Genomic DNA, 16441 nt, shown 5'->3' with positions numbered 1-16441 from the left:
TTAATCCACATGGCCTTGAAGAATATTTCTCCAGAATATCAAGTATCTGTGTATAAGTGTTGCTAAAATTCATAGAAGAGAGGATTACAGAAAACTGGAATTCTCTGAATAATTCTTTTTAAATAAGGGAAGGATATGACTGGATATTAAAGAAGTGTAAATATGCTTCTGGCAAGAAAACACCAAAAAAAATGTATGCACAGTTGTGGGTCCAATCATGATGTTTTGATGAGATAAAGAAGTAACTCGCCACAATTGATCGTTGGTGTGGTTTCTTGGGAGGCTCTGTCAACCTACAATGTTATAGTTATCCTATAGGATCAGGCCCCATAGCTAAAGATAATTAGAATGTTGCCCTCTGGAGTTCCACAATGTAGCAAGCTTGCTTTACCATACCACTGTCCTACTGAACAGCCAGCCTCTTTGATGATCCTTAAGAGATAACATTCCAACTATACTGCTTATTGCTCCTAGGTTACCACACACTTTGAAAAGCTCATGTCTTTAATTGTAAATTTTATTTAATATATTTTATTCACTTAATATAGTGAATGATGTAATGATCGTAATATTTTGGTTCAGTGATGATTGTAATATTTTGGTTCCACTAAAAAACTGACAACGTTACCTTCATGTGTATCCTGATATAAATCCCTTTATAGTCTTCTTTTCCTTTTTTCTTAAATTCATAAAATGTATAAATTGATGAATAATCAGGACTTATGCTATGTAAGAATAAAGACAACTTTACCTGCCTTTGGTTCTCCCTTTAAATCTGTTCAAGTAGGTTGTTCTGTTCTGTTCTTGGGTGAAAACATGGGTAAGTTTCATGTCTTTTCTGGTCATCATTAAGGAAATAGAAAGTCCTGTGCCATATCGAGACATTGAAATTAGATTGTCCAGCTCAATATATTAATCAACACTTCAATCTGAAGTCACATATATGATTTCTCCCTCAATTAGAAGAGGATGGAAGTGGGCAGGTCCTTTACTACCTGGAGTAGTGGGCATGTTGGGCTTCCTCTCTGTCTTGCTAGTCTTCTCTACCATTCACCAGCTGCTATTTCTCATCCTAACAAGGGTTAATTGGAGTGGAAGAAGAAGTAAGGGGTGCAGAAAATTCTTCCTTCACTCAGTACTGTCACTGTAAGAGTGTGACTTTGTGCTTTCTAATGTTAAATATCACTTCTGGGGTTTCATGGAGCTGAAATGTATTTCTCCCAGTTTTAAGATCCAGCCTCTGATCCACTTCTTCCATGATATATTCCACAATTACTTCAGTAGACAATCAACACAAACTCATCTGAACCTACTTTGTGCCAAACACTGATCTAGGTTCTGGAAAATCTATGATGAAACAAAACACAGTCCCTGCTCTCATGCAGCCAAATCTTTTTTTCCTTTGTACGTTCATTTTTCTTTGCTTGTACCTCTCATTTATGCTTTATATCCAAGTTATTGTCGGTATACATTTGTCTTTCCCTAGATTATCAACTTCTTTAGAAAATGATTCACATTTTACTCACTTTTAAATATCCCCCTTTTCCAACGGTCACTAAAGCATTATTAAATGAAGTAATGAACAATGAATAAATGGATGGATGTACAGAGTAATAAATGGATAAATGAACAAAATCATTCATACATTGTTCATAAAATATTGTTGATATTACTCCTATGACACATATATTGTATCTAATATTATACTAATTTTACTTTTTCTACCTAATAATAAACACTGTAATGAAAGAGGCTGTATCATGGTTTTCTTGGAACACCACATACTTCCCAGCCCAATACCTTGCACACTGTAAGTATACAATCAACATTTGATGAATGTGTGAATATACTTTTCAGTATTTTAAACTTATATTTTTCCTTCACATCATTTAAATATTAATGCAAATTATTAAGTATAAAAATTAGGGCAAGTTTCAAATATAATTCAGTCACAGCCTCTGGGAAATGAATAAAATAATCTCACTCTAGGTTGATTTCTTTGTGTAAATTAGATCCTTACTAAATATTTGTAGACTTACACATTTATAAAAAAAGTCATCAGTCTCATCTATTCTGTCTCTATTAGAAAAGGGTCAATCTGTGTTTAATTTGCTGCCATAAGCTTGAAGGTGAAAATTTATTTAGGAAGCATTCAAGGACTGTTTTCTAGGCACTGTTCTTAATCTAGGTACGTTAAGGGATGGTGCCTGTCCTTAAGTTGCTCACAACTTATATGCGAGAGAAATTTGGAATATTCACTGCTGTACACATATTGAAGGATTTATTATATTTATAATTTAATTCTACCAAATTACATATGGACATAATTTAATCTTCTTGTGTTATTAGCATAGTACACTGATATACTGAAGAATCTAATTTTTCAATGAAATAAGGATCTGTCCAATTTAGCATACTAAAATAGAATAAAAATTTTATTAACTTTCATTTCAAATCAGCATTATTATATTATCTTAAGATTCCCTTTATTTGTATTCCTTAAGGATGCCAATTCTGGTTTTAAAAAATCAACTTTGCATTCAATACTTTTTTAGCTGAACTAGACAATTGTATACATATGCCACATATTTTAGAGGATGAAATTTTCAATTGGAAATCTGACTCCTACACTCATGATGAAGACCGTTACATAATTTCTACATCAAAAACATATTTAAAGTTTACCTGTTTTGAATGGCCATGCAGCTTGTTGATGTATATATTTAGAATTAGGACACAAGAATAATGAAATGATACAATTAAATCAAAACATAAACAAAATATTATTAATATTATTAAATTAAGAAACTCCCAAGTGCCTATTATAGATTTTGGTACTTACTGATGCAAAGTATTACGGACAGCCTGGTTAAGTCCTAACATTTGTAAAATTCATCACCTACTTACCGAAGTGTAAAGTCAATGAATGTGCTGTTTTAGCGATCACAACACATTCTGTTAGTTGCCACATGTTGATATTTACTCTACTTCTCCTAGGGACAACAGATTACTTAGTCATACACTTTATATGTAACAGGTTACTTAGTCATACACTTTGTTTATATAATGCAAATTCTCATTCCCATTTTGTCTTAAGTTATAACATAACATTTTAATGAGTTCTCTGTACCCTCTCAAAAAACATGGTAGTAAGAAAAAGAAAGTTTTATTAAAAAACCCTAATCCAAATTCCTGCTTTCAAGATTGGTGGTTGGGGAGGGAGCTGCAAAATTGAGCTTTTTAAGAGTATGAGCTTTCTATATACATTTCATTTCCATTTTGCTCAAATCAGCAGATCCTCCAAAAGTAAACTGAGGAACATTTCAAATGGCCTAGTATGTTGTATTCTGCAAGAATGAGGTATGTGAACTGGAATCGGACCGAGGTGCTTTTAAAATCTGTTATATTTTTATAAGAGATTGTACTAAAAAGACTCTCAATTCCTTAAGACTGAAAATTCACTTACCATTACAAAGTCTGGGACTGTTTGCTTTGGGTTTCTTTTGGCTTTTTGTTTGCTTTTCAAACAGGGCATTTTATTAATCTCTTCAGGGTAATTCTAGTGATGACACATGGTCATGGAGATGATGATGGCAGCTTGTAGCCTACACTAGCTGCCAGCTCCCCTGTGAGACAGTCCAATCAATCAGTAATTATTTATGGCATACTTGCTCTTTTCAGAACAAGATGTTAGAATTAAAATAATTCAAATATAAAGGAGTAACAGTTTGATGCTTACTGTCCATCAGGGAGGTAAAACATATACTACATGGAGAATGTCCTCAGAGAGACACAACAACGTTGAAATTCCTAATCTCTGGCATTTGTAACTTACAGATGTGGCAACATGAGAAAGTGACTTGCTCTCCCATCTCCATACCTCCACCTGAACCACCAGTTCTTCCACTTTTCCTACTCGAATGGTGTTTATTTTTTAAAAACATGTTAGTGGTCAGGCGTGGTGGCTGGTGCCTGTAATCCCAGCACTTTGGGAGGCTGAGGTGAGCAGATCACCTGAGGTCGGGAGTTCGAGACCAGCCTGACCAACATGGAGAAACTCTGTCTCTACTAAAAATGCAAAATTAGTCAGGCATGGTGGTGTGTGCCTGTGATCCCAGGTACTCAGGAGGCTGAGGCAGGAGAATCGCTTGAACCCAGGAGGCGGAGGTTGCTGTAAGCTGAGATCGCACCACTGCACTCCAGCCTGGGCAACAAGAGCAAAACTCCATCTCAAAAAAACAAAACAAAACAAAACAAACAAACAAAAACAAAACATATGTTAGCCTTTTATCTTTCTAAAACAGGCTAAACGTTATTTTGCTTAAAGGCGTAGAAATTAATGCCTCTGAGAAATTTTATGTCCCATGAGTCAATAAATACCCAATATATTTTAACTTAATTGAAATAAACTATCACAAATTGATAAACAGTTTATATAAATGTATCAGTAGTATATATAAATTGACATATAAGCATGTACTTTATAACTATATGCACGAGTATATAAGAATACACACACACATATATATGTAAACTGTCAGTTATATATAATATATATGAAAGTTAAAAAATATATATATATTTAAACTTTCAATAACTGACTCCAAATGTGGCCTCCTTTCAGCATAGGTTTGGGGAAAGAACACCCATCTAACACCTATTTTTAGAATCAGAGGAGTTGGAATAAATCCTGGTTCTGCTATCTGTGTGACCTTATGTAAAATATTAATACCTTTGATCGTTGGTTCTCTCATTTATTTAATAAGGACAATAGGACAATATCTACCATAGGGACTGTTGTGAAAATAAAATCCGCTTATATATGTATAAGAGTTCCTCATCCAATTCATGTAGAGCACAGCACAAATCTAAAGTATTATTCTTTTATGAGATATTTTGAAATCTGAATAAAGTTAGATTTTATTTGTCCCATAAATAAGTGAAAATTTTGACAGCTTCAAATTGTCTGAAATGTTTCATATTCTGGAGTTCCCTGGAACATGTTTTTAGTTACCAAAATACCAAGCTACTGAAGGGAAACGTGGGCATTTTGGTTGCCCTGCCAGACACTAAGAAAAAAAACATTCTATTTATTGCTATGTCTCTTAAAGTATGTTTGGCATGGTACCCAACATTGAGAGACACATAACCTGCTGTCCTAAAACTCTGAGCAGTCTACAAATTCTTGTAATCATAGAAAGAATTCCCCATTTTACATCCCAAAAGGATTGTGCCTTCTCCTCTTAGTGGTTCCTACAAGGGATTAGACTAAACCAAATCCTTCATGAGGAATAGGTAAAGTGCCATTGTTTTAAAGGGTCAACATGAGCCTATATATTCCTGTGCTGTTCATATTACCTTATCGTTCTGCACAATTACACTTGATGTTCACATTTGCAGGTTGATTGGATTTTATCAATTCATGGCACACTTTTCTGTTTAATTATAGAGAAAGGTGCTTTCCCCTTATTCTTATTCTGTGCATTTGAGACTTGATTTTATCTTTTCAAACATTCTGTTGTTTGAACAGACAATTTTCTGATAACAAGTGAATCAAGGACTCCCTGCCTTTCCTTTCCTCGACCAGTTCTATGTTTTTCTGAGAGCGAGCTGTGGCCCAGGGCAACAGTTCCATGGTTCCTATATGAAAGAGAAAAATCTGACTCCAATTGTCAGGCTTATTATTTCTATCACTACCTCGTATCCTTTGTAGGGGACCCCCAATGGCTTTACTCCTATGACCCAGGGTTAGACTTAGAGACAGTAATAAGCCAAACCATGCAGTAATTGGAAACATTGAAAATAGAAAATTCTGCATACATTTTGCTTTATCTTAATATTGAAAGAAAATATCAGAGCATTTCATTTATTCATTCAGAGAATCTTGATGGCAAACCTATTTTTTTCAAGGCCCTTGACTGGAATTCAAGAGAAGCAACACTGTCAGCAAAGACAAATTTCTCGAGCAAGTTCTAAAAATTCTGTGCATAGACATTAGAACAGTTACCAATATTCATGCACCCATTTTCTAGATGTGAAAATTTTTTGCTCTCATAGCAGGGCACTATCATTGCCAACCCTTGAGAAGGCCTAGTGGAACTCTCAATAATGAGGATAACTGATTGTTATGGACTGAATGTTGGCATTTCCCCCAACCCCGCTACCATTTGTATGTTGAAGTGCTAACCCCCAATGGATATTTGGAGGTGGGGCCTTTGAGAAATAATAAGGGTTAGATGAGGTCATAGGATGAAGCCTCCATAACTGGATTAGTGTCCTTTTAAGAAGAGTAAGAAGAGAGACTAGAGTACCTCTCTCCCCAACATAGGAGGATACAGCAAGAAGAAGGTTCTCACCAGGAACCAAATCTGTCAGCACCATGATCTTGTACTTCTCAACTTCCAGAACTGTGAAAAACAACTGCCTGTTGTTTAAGCCACCCAGTCTATGGCATTATTTTATAGCAGCCGGAGCTTACTAAGACATTAATATTTGTATAGTAAGTAGCCATTTGAAAAGGACTTTTCCATGTGTCATTTCATTGAATCCTAACACCAAACTGGTATGGAAGTTATCAGGAGCCCAGTTTTACAGATGAGAAAATAAACTGTTGGAGAGATTAAATAATTTGCCATGGGTCCCACTGTCACTAAGGGCAGAGCCAGTGCTTGAACCAAGTGCTCTTATTTTAGATTCAGTGCTGTTACTACTATATTACTAAAGAAATAAAGACCAAAGAATCTCCAGGATAAAGGTAGACTCTGTCAAACTGATAAACCAGCATCAGCAACCATTTGTTTCCTGATTTCTAGTTTAATATGAGAAAAAAGCTCCTGTTCGTTTTAGCCACTGAAGTAATATAGTTTATTACCTTCAACTAACAAGAGTCCTAATGGTTACCCCTCCTCAGTCCAGTCTTTTTGTGGAATCAGGTAGATAGTATAGCTTTCCTCTAATCCAGAAGTCAAGAATGGGGATTAAGGAAATTAGGAGTGAAATTAAGGAAGGACATTCTTATGTATTTATCTCACTAACATAAAAGTAATAATCACAATTGTTTTCATCATCATTGTTATAATTATCTCATAACCAACTATTAGCTTCCTAGGTCTTTTTGTTAGGCCTTCAAAACTCAAAAGCTTTCTTTACAATACCCGTATTTTCCATGTGGAGCTAGGCTGAGTGGACCTGAGATAATTATCATCATGTCCCGAAGCTATAAAGTTTCTTAAAAGAAACAAGAACACATGTTATTCTGCACATGTTTCCTGTACACATGTAGGATAAAGGACATGTACAAGCAGTCTGCAATTTTTAGGGCAAAGAGTATGATTGGCATTTGTGGGAGTGTCTAATGGGGATAGTCAAAGCAACATGGGATCATGTTTCAGAAAACTCAAGGCAAAACTCAAGGGTTGCTTGTCCTAGGGTAAGCCAGCCACCACGTCATAAGAACACAAGTAGTCCCATGGAGGAACTCATTTAGCGAGAAACCAACTAGACAGTACCAACTCACAAACTATACAAGTAACTCACTGTGAAAGTGAATCCTTCAGCCGCAGTCAAGCCATCATATGACTGCAGCCTAACTGATATCTGACTGCAACCTCATGAGTGATCGTGAGACAGAACCCCTCAACCAAGTAATGCATGAATCCTGACTTACAGAACCTATGAGTGATAATAAATGATTATTGCCACTTTAGGACACGGAGTTTGGGGTGACTGACTGTTTTACAGTAACAGGTAACTATTCAAACTCTTTCCTGACAGAAGTAGAACAAGCTCAGCTTTCCCCTTTTCATGTAGAAAGGTCACAATCTATCAATCCTTCCTACTTACTTTATAAATGTTTTACTTAAGACAAATACAACAGAATAAAGACAGGTGGCAAGCAATTTGTTCTGTTGCTTCAAATTACGTATAAGTAAATTTTGGTAAAGAAAGAAGTAGTAGGTACAAAATAATAATCCCTACAATTTTCTGTAACTTGAGAGCTGAGAGCGTTTTTTTAGGGACAGTCTATGGCACATGTTGAACCCGTGGCTTAGTTTTATCTAAAATGCATGATGCCACCAAGGAGTAATATTCCTATTTATGCCCACAGTCACCAAAATATAACAGAAATTCAAGACTTTAGTTGCAATGCCCCAGTAGGTCATAAGGTAAAAACGCTAGCCTATAAACATGTAGAATATCTCTTTCCGGGTGCATCTGTTTGTATTTGTCTTATTAGCTCACTTCGTCTGAGTATAAAATTCCTTAATATATTTACTCATAATCATCTTTATCACAAAAAAGGAAGAAAAACTATTTTCAACTGGTTTATTTATTTGATAGTTATGTTTATTATGTTTAATTTTCCAATTGGATGAAGAAAATATTTGTTAACCCAGATCTTTCCCCTTAAAAAGAAACATAATTAAGACATAAATAATTAGAAAACACTATTTATGTTCATAATTATAGTACATCACTTTAATAAAAAATATTTTTCCTATTATAAACTCACTTGAAAGATTTATAATTAAATATAATTGTAACAGGTAATTTGGATTTTAAATCCTATTCAAATATATTTTGATATTAATCCTCTTAAACAATTTAAAAATGAAATACATTTATGAAAAATGGAAAACATTCATTTCATGATAGGTAATTAGTATTAACATGACTTATAGGAAGAAAAAACATACTTGTTTTTTATATGTAAGTTTTTATATACAAGTTATAATTACTCTGATAGAACTCTGAAATTTATTAAGATATTAAAGACCATTTCTATTATTTAACATATATTTCCAGGTACCTTATTAACTAGGTACTACTAGAAAATAAAAGAACCATGAGATTTATATGTGAAGAAACACATGACATTATGAACCTCATGATGATGGTTGATGATGATTAATTGTATGTGTTAACTGGGCTAGGCTATGGTTCCCAGCTGTTTGGTCAAACACCAATCTAGATGTTGCTGTGAAGGTATTTTTTAGAAGTGATTAACATTTCAATCGGCAGACTTTGAGTAAAGCAGATTACCCTCCATAATGTGGGTGGGCCTTCTCCAATCAATTTTGAAGTCCTTAAGAGAAAAGATTGAAGTCCCCAGAAAAGGAAGGAATTCGGCTTTCAGATTACCTTTGGACTCAAGATTGCAACATCAACTCTTCCCTTGGTCTCCATCCTGCCAGGCTGTCCCACAGATTTTTGACTTTTCAGCTCCCACAATCATATGAGTTAATGGCTTAAAATCAATCTCTCTCTCTGTATGTGTGTGTATATATACAATATTATTATGTATATTAGTATTACTACCAATCTCTCTCTCTCTATCTCTCTCTCTCTCTCTATATATATATATATACACACACACACACACTAATTATTAGATACAACAGAAGATAGATGCAAAGAGACAGAAAGCAGCATTCTAAACTCTAATGATAATGGTGAAATTGATAATACAGGTGAAATATTGGACTGTGAGTTTTCAGATGATGATAACCTAGATAAATGTTCTCAGGCACAAGGACTGATTAATGCACAGTATATTTCTAATGACAGAAAGGAAATATGATATTTTAATCCACTTAATTATTCAACAGGAAGAACTTCACCACATAATATTTAGCTGTAAGAATTTTAACAATCCTGTTTTGCTAAAGGATGTGGGACAGATATATTACGTCATTTGTGATGCTTGTGCACCAAAATTTATTTGATACAAAAAGTTTGTTGCATTTCTTTTTTATTATTTATTATTTATTTAAGACAGAGTTTCACTCTTGTTGCCCAGGCTACAGTGCAATGGCGTGATCTCGGCTCAGTGCAACCTCCACCTCCCAGGTTCAAGCAGTTCTCCTGCCTCGACCTCCCGAGTAGCTGGGATTACAGGTGCCAGCCACCACGCCTGGCTAATTTTTTTATATTTTTAGTAGAGATGGGGTTTCACCATGTCAGCCAGGCTGGTTTCAAACTCCTGACCTCAGGTGATCCATCGTTTCAGCCTCCCAAAGTGCTGGGATTACAGGAGTGAGCCACCGTGCCCGGCCTGTATTTCAATTCTTGTTAAAATTTCTCATAAGATTGTCTTTCACTATCTCTTTATTCTTCCATAAGAATTTTTAGAGTAACTTAGACATATAAAAAATAAAAAGCTAAAGCATTCATTAGACCTACAAGGCAAATAGTAATGGCTACTTTCCCTGGTATACTGATGGCTGCCTCAGAAACCTGATCTGCCTAAACACAACAATCTTTAACCTTCAGCTAAAGAGTTTCTGTACTTTATTTATAGTATCATTAAGAACCAGGATGAAACTTATGTTACTTGAATGGTTGTACAGCAGCAGAAAAAGGAAACCATACAGCGTGGCACCTATAAATTCATTATTCAGGCCGGGCATGGTGGCTCAGGTCTGTAATCCCAGCATTCTGGGAGGCAGGTGGATCACCTGAAGTCAAGAGTTTGAGACCAGTCTGGTCAACATGATGAAACCACATCTCTACTAAAAATACAAAAAAATTAGCTGGGCATGGTGGTGGGAGCCTGTAATCCCAGCTACTCGGGAGGATGAGGCAAGATAATCACTTGAATCTGGGAGGTGGAGTTGCAGTGAGCGAAGATGGCACCACTGCACTCCAGCCTGGGCAATGGAGCGGGACTCTGCCTCAAAAAAAAAAAAAAAAAAAAAAAAAAAAGTATTATTCAGTGTGTGTCTAAATGCACCTACATTGTAAGTTGGCAGGGTTGGGGGCTGTGTGGGGGTGGGTGGTGCTACCTCTTCTCAAATTCCTTAAATGTAAACCAACCTCTAGGCTTTTTCCTAGGTTCACTTTTCTTTGCACCAGGTACCCTTTCTCTGTGCAAGCTCGGCCACTCCAGGTAACTTTCAAATTCATGTCCAAAAGTAACATCACTCCTGCAATCTCTATGTTTTCAACCATTTCTTTAAAATCTCAGTACGGTCATCTAGCTTCATGTTAAGCACATTACTTTGTCTCTCATAATCAATTCCTTGTCCTGAGTTTGTCTCTGGTTATGACATTAATCTTCTAAAGAACTCAATCTCCAACTCTTAGAGGCAGGCCTTCTCTTAGATTGACACTTTCATACATGCAATCAATGTCAAAATCCTGTTAATTCTAGCTCCACCTTATGTCTCAATTTCACTTTTCTTTTTACTCCATGGTCACTGCTCCAGCTTGGGCTCTCTTGCCTAACTGGTCTCACTGACTTCATTTACTCCCTTATCCTCCACAACACACCCACCTACACACACACACACACACACACACATACACACACACACACACTCTCATGCTGATATTCCTCTTCCACCCCACTGTTAACAGGTTTAATTACGTACTCTCTCGTCATCAATTCCTGAAATACCCTTCCCTCTCCAGTTTCCTTCTGCTTTTCAAAGTCTTATTCATGAGCAGGTCAAATTCAGCCTCCTCCTGGAAGCATTCCACTAAGCTCTCATTTAAAACTCCTCCTCTAGTTTTCTCTCAACATTTTGTAATACTGCTCTACTGAAGGACCTATCCTAAACTGCCTTGCCTAAATATACTTGTCCAAGTACCCACATTTGATTGTGAGCTCTTTAAAGACAAAGGCTGAATCTAACTTTTTTCTTGTATCCCCTCTACCATCTATGATGTTAGATAGCACAGAGTAAGCATTCAAATGTTTGCTGAACTGAACTAAACTCTTTGGTTGCCAGCGGCATCCTAGTGGATGTAAATTTTGAGAGCTGCTTGTAGCTATAACAGGTTGACAGCTGGTGCTAGATGTCAAAAGAAGGAAATTTATATGGTTGACTCCACTTCTTCTAAAATAAGCAACTCTCTAATAGACAATACCTGAGAGGAAGATATTGGCTGGCATTTCATTAGCAACAGAGATTTCATAAAAATGTGGAGAACAGAGCCTTTTTATTTCGCCATGAAGGATTTCATACATTTGGTTGCAGCAATGAATGATGGGTTGACAAAGCTGCTATAAAACTGTCAGTTAATTCAAAAATCATGTGAGAGATTTTTTTTTTTAAATTCTCATACAGAAGAACATTCTCCCCTTCTATGGCCCTATATACCCATTCTTTATGCAATATAATGTGAACTCCTTTTCTTAAAATTTATAAGCTATCACTAAATTTCTCTAAGAATTCTGGACTGGGTTGAAAAATCCTTAGCTGAAAAAATAATTCCAAAATAAACAACTCCCTCTTAAAACTTGGAATTCTGTTTCAGAAGTCCTTCCCTTGGTTTAAAAGGCCACATTATACACCCTTCATATTCTCCTATCCCCGGTTCTCTCTGTACCAAATCCATCTCATCATAACAATATGTACCATTTAATGAGCATCTAATATGTGCCACATATTTACTTTAGAAACACCAGTAATTTTACTTTCTTAATCACCCTACCAGCATAAGTACTATTATTAGCTCCACATGACAGATGAGAGAACCACAGTTTAGGAAAGAGAATTAACTTGGCTAAGGTTACACAGCTAATAGATCACTGGGGTCCACTAGTCTGTACATCTCCAACACGTGCAAAAGACAATCCTTTGGTTAGACACTCAAATACGTAGAAGTCAAAAGTATAAATAGGAACAGCAAAAAATGTATATCAAGACCATAATAACCTGAGGTTAGTCCTAATATTTTAAGTTGTCAGATAAATATATCTTCCTATTTTTTTGACTAATCAGCCTTTTCCATTTGATGTGTCAGGCTTTAAAATCATATAGACATGGGCTTGAATTCTACTTCCTCACTTATCATCTTCCTAAGACCCTAGACAAGTTACGTAAGCTCTCTGAGTCTCAGTTTTCTGTCTCTAAAATGAGAATAGTAATATCTACCTACTAAATTTTAGAGAATCATAAACATTTTGCAGTATTTCCCACAAAAGGCTTTCCCGAATATTTGTTTAATTCTATTTATATATCTTATTCCATCTTTTCCAAAGCAACCTTCTCCTGTCTGCCTTTTAAATCTCTCTTTTTGGGGTGGTGGGGGGTGGGGTGAAATAACTAAACAGCTACCAAAAAGCTCATTAAATATTTTGCACTAAACATTCAAAGCACCCCAATAGATTATAGTTAAAATAACAAATGCCAACATTCACTGAGCTTTTACTACGACTCTGATCTCAGTGTTCTACATTAATTATTTCATCTAATCCTCCCGACCCATGAGATAGCTATAAGTGAGCCTATTTTACAGAGAAGGAAACTAAGAGCATATAGTTTACTGAGATTAGCCATTTGTTCAAGGTTACAAAACTAACAAGTGGCCAGTCTAGGCAGGCTGCCTTTTAAAGTAATGCATGCTATTGTTGTGTAACCCTGAAATGGTAGTGGTGGGGGTTACAGAGGGAGAAGCTACAGAAACAAGGCTCTTAAATCCAAATGTTACAGGAATGGCATTCACCAATATTATTTGTGAAATAAACAGAATGATAAAAGGAAGCCGTTCTTTCTTTCCAAATCCTCTTCAGTGCTATGCAAGGTATTATGGTATTATGCTTTGCAGTATTAACAGACATGAACAAGAGTTTCATATAATTCAGATGCCTCCAAGGAAGAAAATTTAAATTCTTCTAATCTTACCTGCTTTTTGTTCCCTGATCCAGCCCTTTTGCAGAAGAAAATGACCAGCAATGATTGACAAATTCAGAAACCAAAGAGTTAAAGAAAAATGAGCAATTTGAACATTAGAAAGAGGGAGAATTTTTCATTTGATCGCATTTAAATAAAATGTATTCTCTTACCTAGATTATTACCTCATGATTTGCATCAATATAATTACCTGAATACAACAGATACCATGGTAATAGTTTCATATAGTAAAACATGGTGGTGGCTTGCACACCCAATTACTTGAATTTTAACGTGAATATTTCTAGTAGACAGAAATAGCTTTGTACCGAACTTTTCTCTTGATAGACTGCAATAACTATGTATAGATTTTCCCAACTGTTCAGAGTTATGAAATGGGATTTACCAAAGAAAGAAAAATGTTTCAATATAGTATTACATACATATATTAACTATTTTTTCTTTATTTAGCTGATTTCTTTTTGAGTATTTCTAGAAGTTTCATGGCAATAAAAAGGAAGACCAAAATCATCAAATGAGAAAACACAATTTTATGAGCAAGTATTTTATTTCTGTCCTTTCCCTGAAAACCAAATCTTACTAAGAAAAATTCTATTTTGAACACGATTGAAAGTTTATGAGTATTGAATTTCCATCCCATTTTATAGATTTCAAATGGAGAGATAAACCGAAGTGTAGCAGGGCTGCAAATGACATTGTTTAGATAAACATATCTTGTCAGAATATCCTGGTATCATTTAGAGGCTCCAGGCATATTTGGAACTAAGATTCCAGCTTAGGCTCTTAATAAGCAATATGACATGTCTCAGACACTTGCTTTTAAGAAAATGCTTGCTTGGACCATTTGGATTAGAGTCTTTCCACTATGCTGCCAATATTCATAAAGGTATTCATTCCTAAAATACAAAAGCTTAGAAAAGAAGAACTATTCAAATCACTGAATATTGGCAGAGAGATACAAACTTGCCCTCTGGTCATTCAGTTTTAATCTCTATCACGAAAAAGTCAATGCAATATCAAAAAAATGCAGGGGATAATGGAAAATGTTCAGACAATGTTGAACAAATACTGTATAATACATTCATGTTATTTTCCTCTTAGGGAAAAAATTGAAGTTATTTTTCATTAGTAAAACAACAAATGACTCTCTGTATAGTATGTTCAGATTTGCATAAACATCATTGCCAAATTTCCATATTTCTCAGGCAAGAAACTGATCACTTATCTGTGTAATGGGAATTCAGTCTCATATTGAGTAAATCACTCCTAAGATTCACTCTTTTGGGTCAGTGTGTTGCAACCTGTTGGAGAACCCTCAAGGCTCCAGTATGGTGGAGGAATGCTCTGCTAAATCAATTGTACAGCTATCTATGTTGGTCATTACAAGGCAATTTTGCTCTTGCCTTGCAAGTTATACATATGACATCCTATAATTTACACAAACTTATAGAATATAAGTGCATTCTTCCTTGTTCAAATTAGCTATGCAGAGGTTGACTAATTTCTTACCAAATCTGTTCCTCTTCCTAGGCTCAACAGTGTACACTATTTCCATACTTCCCTCGCAGTCAGGTGTGACCATGTGACAAGGTCCATCCAACAGACTATGAACAAAATTAACACACACCATTTCCAGGCCTGGCTCATGACAAATTTTCAAGAGTAATACTTTCTTCATCTGCCCATTAAATGCATATGAGTCTTATGCTCTGAACACAAAAGATAGAAAGAGTTTGGGTTCCTGAATGACTTCAAAGAGGGCTGCTTATTTTGGACTGCACTAAAATAAGAAGTAAATTTCTACTGCAGTAAGCCTCCAAGATTTGGGAGATTACCTGTTATAGTGGCTAGTGTTAGTAAAATAATACATTAGTATACATCCACAGTCATTGTTTAAGGAACAATGAAGAGTTAAACTTTCAAAACCAAGAGCAGACTATGTTAATTAGCAATCCCTACAACTGAAAGAAGACATGTCTTTAGGAAGTGAATCAAAACATACATAATTGCAGACAAAAGAAGTATTTAGTCTTAGTCCAATGATTAAGGTCATTAACAAAAGCAACAAAACAAGATGGGAAATGGTAAACATACTAGAAAGAGCGCAGATTTTCAAGCCTGAAAGAGACATTTACAAATTCCAAGCTCTGTTCTTTGCTTGTTTTGTAAACTTCAGCAATTTGAATAACTGATCTTGGAACCTTTTTTCTCATCTGTAAAATGGGGATTATAAAATATAGCTCACAAGATTCTGTAAAGATTTTGTACACACAAACACACAGAAACACACACACGTGCACACACTGCTTATGAGGTACTGAATAAATACTAGCTATTATCAATAAGTATTTACCCAATATGTGGAAGTATGACTAATAATATTTTAAAATATTAACCTTTTACTCTGGTTACTCTTTCACTTTCCCCAACATATTGACAACTAGTCATTTCCTTGGGGAAGGGTTAACATAGCAGAATATAAATTATGAAGACATAGATTCTCATGGTTTCTGAGTTTCAAAAATCTAGGCCTGGTAAAAGACAAAAGATTTCAAAGACAGAAAAAAAAGATGGCTGAAAGGTTTTCCTCCTTCCTGCACTACAAAGGATTCCTCAGGTTGTAGGAAGGAAAATGAGGGGATATTGCGGAGGAAGCAAGAAAATTCAATACCAGTGTGTATCCCTGGAGGGAAGGAAGGTAGAGAGAAGTGAGGAAACCCAGAGAGATCTGAGAGAACCTGAAAGCAGAGCTGACCTGGACCTCATTTCTGAGGAGAATCTCTGAGGGAAACCGGGTGGCG

At 35.6% G+C, this 16441-nt stretch overlaps 1 protein-coding gene across 5 annotated transcripts in view; it reads right to left on the bottom strand.

Annotated features, from left to right (window-relative positions):
- DMD (dystrophin) overlaps positions 1 to 16441 on the bottom strand; it is a 2174064-nt gene that overhangs the window by 592335 nt on the left and 1565288 nt on the right. The window lies entirely within an intron of this gene.

Source organism: Papio anubis, chromosome X, assembly GCF_008728515.1.
Source record: "Papio anubis isolate 15944 chromosome X, Panubis1.0, whole genome shotgun sequence".
Classification (NCBI taxonomy): Eukaryota; Metazoa; Chordata; class Mammalia; order Primates; family Cercopithecidae; genus Papio; species Papio anubis.
The sequence above is the reverse complement of the archived record's forward strand: the minus strand, read 5'-3'. Positions and strand labels throughout refer to the sequence as shown.